Source organism: Canis lupus, chromosome 6, assembly GCF_011100685.1.
Source record: "Canis lupus familiaris isolate Mischka breed German Shepherd chromosome 6, alternate assembly UU_Cfam_GSD_1.0, whole genome shotgun sequence".
NCBI classification, from domain to species: Eukaryota; Metazoa; Chordata; class Mammalia; order Carnivora; family Canidae; genus Canis; species Canis lupus.
This window is the reverse complement of record NC_049227.1, coordinates 71,850,933-71,856,877: the sequence shown is the minus strand read 5'-3', so window position 1 is coordinate 71,856,877 and position 5,945 is coordinate 71,850,933.

Sequence of the window (5,945 nt, the reverse complement as noted above, 5' to 3'; positions counted from 1 at the left end):
CCATTTTGTCCTTTTTGTGTGTGTGTTTTCAGTATTAAGTCGACGTTAGTCTCAAATATAACAACTCTTAATTTTAGAAAGTCATTTTGAGCTGTGTTTGAGTACATTTTAATAGGAAACTTATTTGTAGATGATTACACTTCCTCAACAAAAGAACACGTGAAAACATCTAATTTGGTAAATTATCCCTTTTAAACTAGCTAACAAAATTAATGTGAAAGAAAAGGCAGAGTGCTTTTCAAAACGACCTTTTTGGGTATCCCAAGTCAGGAATAAGATATGGGCCATGAGAATATAATTCTTCCGGGGTGAAAAAGGAGAACTAAAAGTATTTGGAGTTTATGAGCAATGTTTCTAGAGCAGACTTTTTACTTTTTCTTCCTAGTGAACACTCTTTAGGGATTGTGATTCTGAGAGCTGAAATCTAAACCCCAGGACTTTATCCTATGTAGCAGTGGACGCTTGTCTTGGAATTACAAAAGTAAGTGGTGCCACCCTCCCTAATTTTTGGATTTAAAGAACTTAATCAGTACTCACTCTTTGTTTTTCATATACCAGTAAAGGGGGGGAGAAAGGTAATGCGGAAAAACAGTCTTAAGAATCTTAAGCCTTTGTTTAACTTAGCAGATTCACATCTGGCTGAGGACTGGAAGTAATAGTGGAGTATTTGTAATTCTATTCTAGTAATCATAAATGCAACCAGAAAGCAATCACGTGGGTGTAAGCAACTCACTATCTGCCTCAAACCAGAGGCAATAACCCTAAGTTTTACTATGGGAGAAAAAAGGGGAAAAAGCTTTTGTTTTTTTTAAAACCTGCTACCCTGGTTAGTTTTTTTGGGGGGTGGGGGTGGGGTGCAGAAACAAAGGACATAGCCAATAGTCAGTCTATCTGATCTTGTGAGATTGATGCTAATCTCCTTGGGTTTTTGTCTACCTGTCCCAGGCACGAAGTGGTGAGGTCAGCTTTACCTCTACCAGATGTCAGGAAAGTGCTTGTAGTGTAGCCAAGCTCTGTGCTGTTAGCAGCTTATAGCGTTCCCCAGCTGGATATAATTGGCATCATTTAGCTTGGGAGGTGCTTGATTGTGTTAGTTCTTCTCGCTCTTGTCATTTTCCTGTGCTCACCACCCTCTAACTGTTCAGAGATTTTACAAACCACATCACTGTACTTTTTAGTTCAGAAAATGCCCAAAGTTGAAGTAAAACTTCCCCAATGGAGAGTTTCAAAGCTGATAAAATGAATGAGATTTATACATCCTGCATATAAAGTCGTTAATATTAGAAATGAGATAGGAAAGTTCTAAAAAAAATTCCTTCTGATACAAACATATGCCCATGTTTTCATTTCTGTGGGTGGAAGTCAGAGGTCCTAATTTTATAACATTAGCAAAGAATTGAAGTATTTCCATATTAGTAATAGAGTATGCGTGTCAGCATGGTATTTATTTGCTTGAAATTGGGGGTGATCAAACAGCTTTTGTGAGGACTGGAGGAAGATATTTTTTTCATCATTGGATCAGCAAAGGGTAACAAGTGGTTATCTCTTAGGAATTCAGAGAGTCATCATCTGTGAGAGAGTAAGGATAATTTTTTGCTTTGTAAATCAACTGAATCACCAATTCAAACACTGAAACTGAAGTCGCACGAAATCAGTATCCCTAAGTGAATCTTGTTAGTTGGACAACGTGGTAGCATTAATATTTAGCAATACTTTTTATATAATGCAAATGTCGTTCTTAAAAATCCCACATTATGATAAATTCTATCTGTTATGAGTATCCCATAATAAACATTAGAGCCATAGTTCATGCCCTTAAAAATTGTTATGGGAACTTAAACATTGATAGTATTTCTTGACCTGGTAAATTATGTATATAATTACTCTAGTAGCATTATGACACTAGATAGTATCTTGGGACTTTGTTATGGAGTGGAGAACTTGTAAAAGAAATCCTTCTATTTTATTATTAGAAGTCATTTGGACTGCAAAACACTAAGTACCAAAAGTATGTTAGCCCAGGAAAAATTCTTATTGACCCTCACCTCACAAGGTAAAGGAACTGAAATTAGTACAGTTTGATTTTTGCCCTTGTGAAATACAACTAAATTATTAGAGACACAAATGCACTTGAATTCAAAACAAGGTTGAGTACATTAGATAATGTATAATAAATCTCTACCTGGATTCAATCACATAGTAAATAGTATTTTATAGCCTTCTTCCTTTTAATATAATAATTATCTTTCTAAGCCAAATATTTACCTACAGCATCATTTTAATTGATATAAAGCACTGCATTGCTAGGATAAAACAATTTATTAGATGTGTAGATTGTTCCTAATTGTTCATTAAAATTAACATAATCTAACATGACGAGCACTTCTTAGTATGCCCTAAGTGCCTTAGGTGCATTTTGTTAAATAGTCATAGCCACCTCACAAAACAGGTCCTGTTATCAGCTTTATTTTACAAATGTGGAAATTAAAAAGTAATATGTCTAGTATCTCAGTAGGAAATAACAAGGTAAGGATTTGAATCTAGCAGCTCAGTGACACCAGATATCATATTCTTCTGTATATTAAGTACCATTTTAAGATAAATTTCCATAGGCCCAGAGGATGTGAAGCCCCCCCTGCAGGAAATGCTCTTCTCTTTTTCTAAATTGTGTCAACATTTACAATACTTACCAAGGATCTATCTAGAATCTATAGCTGGTGGGGGCTGAGAGGAGAGGTTAGGGGTGGGCTGTGTGTGTGTGTGTGTGTGTGTGTGTGTGTGTGTGTGTGAGAGAGTGAGAGAAATAATACAGCAAGAGAAAAGGATGTTAAGAAATGCACCTGGGTGGCTCAGTGGTTGAGTGCTCAGGTTGTGATCCCAGGGTCCTGGGATCAAATTTACATCAGGCTCCCGGTCGGGAGCCTGCTTCTCCCTCTGCCTGTGTTTCTGCCCCTCTCTCTCTCTCTCTCTCTCTCATGAATAAATAAATAAATCTAAAAAAAAAAAAAAAGAAAAGGATAGTGAGCACTGCGAGGGACTTGCTTTCCATTGCATTCCACAGTGTAATATGGTAAACAGTAGATAAATAATGAGGTTGAAAGGATAATAATCAGAATAATACACTTGAACATCCTAAGAAAACTTCAAATTCCAAAAGTGCTCTTCTTAAATTCTCAAAATAGCCTTCCCTTCTTTCAGCAAATGTATTTTCTATACCTGTGGCATTTTGTATATTTATATGCCACCAAATATGAGATTGGGACACCTGGATTTTAGCACCTTCTCTGACACCAGTAAAGTGAATAAAAAGTATCCACTGACCTCACTGGCTGCCAGTTTCCTCAACAGTAGAAGGAAGATTTTTATGAGGCCAAAGTGAGATGATGAATGAGAAACACATAGTAAAAACATGATCTATTAATTTAGGAGGGTGGGGCTAGTGGCGGGAGATCAGGCAAGGCCAGGCTGGGCTGCTGGAGCACCAGAAATCTGGCAAGCACTGCCCTACCCCGTGCAACCCTAGGAGGACAGTGCTCTATCCATTTCTTTAAATAAAGTCAGAGGTGGAGTATCTATGCTGGTAATGAGTTCCATGTTCTCATATGACATTCTTCTCTTATCCCAACCTCAGCACAAATGGAAAACATCGATTTGCTTTCCACATAAACTCACTCCTTGATCTTAAAGAATATCTCAGACTAGTAGAAGTGTCACTTTGTGTAATATGGGGGTCAAAAATCCCTACACAATTTAGCTCCCAGAGGTAATTTGAATGTTTGCAAATAATATATAAAAAATATATATATATATATTTTTTTAAACCCAAAGGAGTTATGATGCTATATTTGAAAATGGAAACTATTGTTACAAATTCAATTTCAAAATATTTACTTCCCGGAACCAGGGTGAAGTCTCTGGAGAACCACTACTTGTTATTAGCTCATTTCTTTCAGAAGCACTGGAATGAGTCTGCTACTTTGCCAGTATGGTTATGAACCACAAAATTTCATCTCTGGTTGAAACTCCTCTAAGCGAGACCATGTGCAATTCTCCTAGTTCATTTGTCTTTAAGAACATGGACTGGTGCGCTTTAGGGCAACTGTAAAAACATGTCTTAAGAGTCTCGGTGGGCAAAGCTGGTTTCACAGGCCCCTCAACAGAGCCTGGCACTTGCAGGCCGTCAGTCATGGAAGGTGGGAGAGGGATCAAGAAAATTCTAACAAAGACAGGAATCCCACCCTCTGGCAGGCTTGCACTGCTGTTAGGATGGAAGGAGGAAGACTGTAGTGGAACTAGATGAAGGCAGCCAGAGTCTGCAGGGAATTCATGGATTCTGAGGAGCACACCTGGCTCATACAGGGCTGGGAATGAGGTGCCACGGACAAGAGGGCAGAGTCGAGGTCAGGAGCATTCAGCTGCTAGAGTTCTACTCTAAGAGCAGATTCCTGGCTTCTGTGAAGCATGCACTTATTCTGATCTGTCAGCGACATGCATGGAAACCGCATGGTGGTACCAAGGTCGACAAAAGTCACATTACAGACAAAATCAAAACTGAAAAGACTCCGAAGTCGTACAATCTGGAGTCCTGGTTTTGCCACTTCCCACTGGTGTGATTGTTGGCAAATTACTGAACTGTGCCTTGGTTTTTTCATAAAACAGAATAACAACTGCCCCATTTCCAACTGGCTATTGTGAAGATGCAATAATATCATGTCTAGGGAATGCTTAGTAAGATGTCAGGGGCATACTAAAGCCTGAATATTACCTATTAATTATTCTTTGGTAATCTAACTTTCACCACTAGCAGGGAAAAATGCCACCAGCCTTCATACTAGCTTTCACTCTCCTTTTGCCTCCTCCCTTTTCCTGGCTAATAACTACTCATCTTCTGGGACCCACCTCAGGCATCATCTCCTCCAGGAAGCCTTCCCTGACTGCTCCCCACTTCCTACCCCACCCCAGTGTGGGTCAGTTGCTGCTTTTGTTCCCATCATTTCTTCAAAGGATACCTCTATATTTCACACATTTTTTAAAAATAATTATCTTAAATTTGTCTCAAGACTAGACTTTGAGAATCCTCAGAATAAGGATTGTGCATCGTAGAGTCTCTAGAACAGAGCAGAGGACCCTGACAGAGCAGGCTTTACCAGGGTTGACTACCTCCTGCCAGCCTGAAGGCAGGCTCCTGGGGGCAGCCTTTCCCCTGCCGACTCCTCAGCCTGGGCTGCTCCATGGCCCATGGAAGGTCTCCAACTCGGATGGACCTGTTTCTTGTACTCTTCAGCTAAGCAAAACAGACAGTTGGGCCATTATCGAGTAATTCAGGCAAGGGAAGCAGCCAAAGCACATGTTTTTATCTGAGTTACCCAAATTGGCTGACTCCCCAGCCTGCAGTTACTAGGTAATTGCTCAATCTTCCACTTGGCTTTTGCTGTGTAAATGTGGCCACAGAGTCTTTTCATTTGTTGAGTGGCTCCTCCCCTACCCTACCTAATACGGCTTAAAACATAAAATTTACCTTTCACAACAACCCTGATAGCTCTTCTAGGCTGTAGCTGATCTCCATTAATCTTCTGTTGTTGTTTTTTTTCCAAGCTTTTAATTCCCATCTACTTATTTATTTATTGAGATTGTATTTATTTATTTGAGAAAGCATGAGCAGGGTGAGGGGCCGAGGGAGAAGCAGATTCCCTGCTCAGCAAGAAGCCTGATGCGGGGCCAGATCCCTATCCTAGGACTCCCGGATCAAGACCTGAGCTGAAGGCAGATGCTTAACTGACTGAGCCCACCAGGCACCCCTGACCTCCATTAATCTTCAAAGTAGGCTGATATGTTTGGTTGGTAATTGTTTTTATCCTGCTGTCAACTCTCCTTTTTCATTTTTTCTTTGTTTTTTGCTATGAGGAGAGAAGAGCCAGGGATGTACAGGATATATACACGTGCAT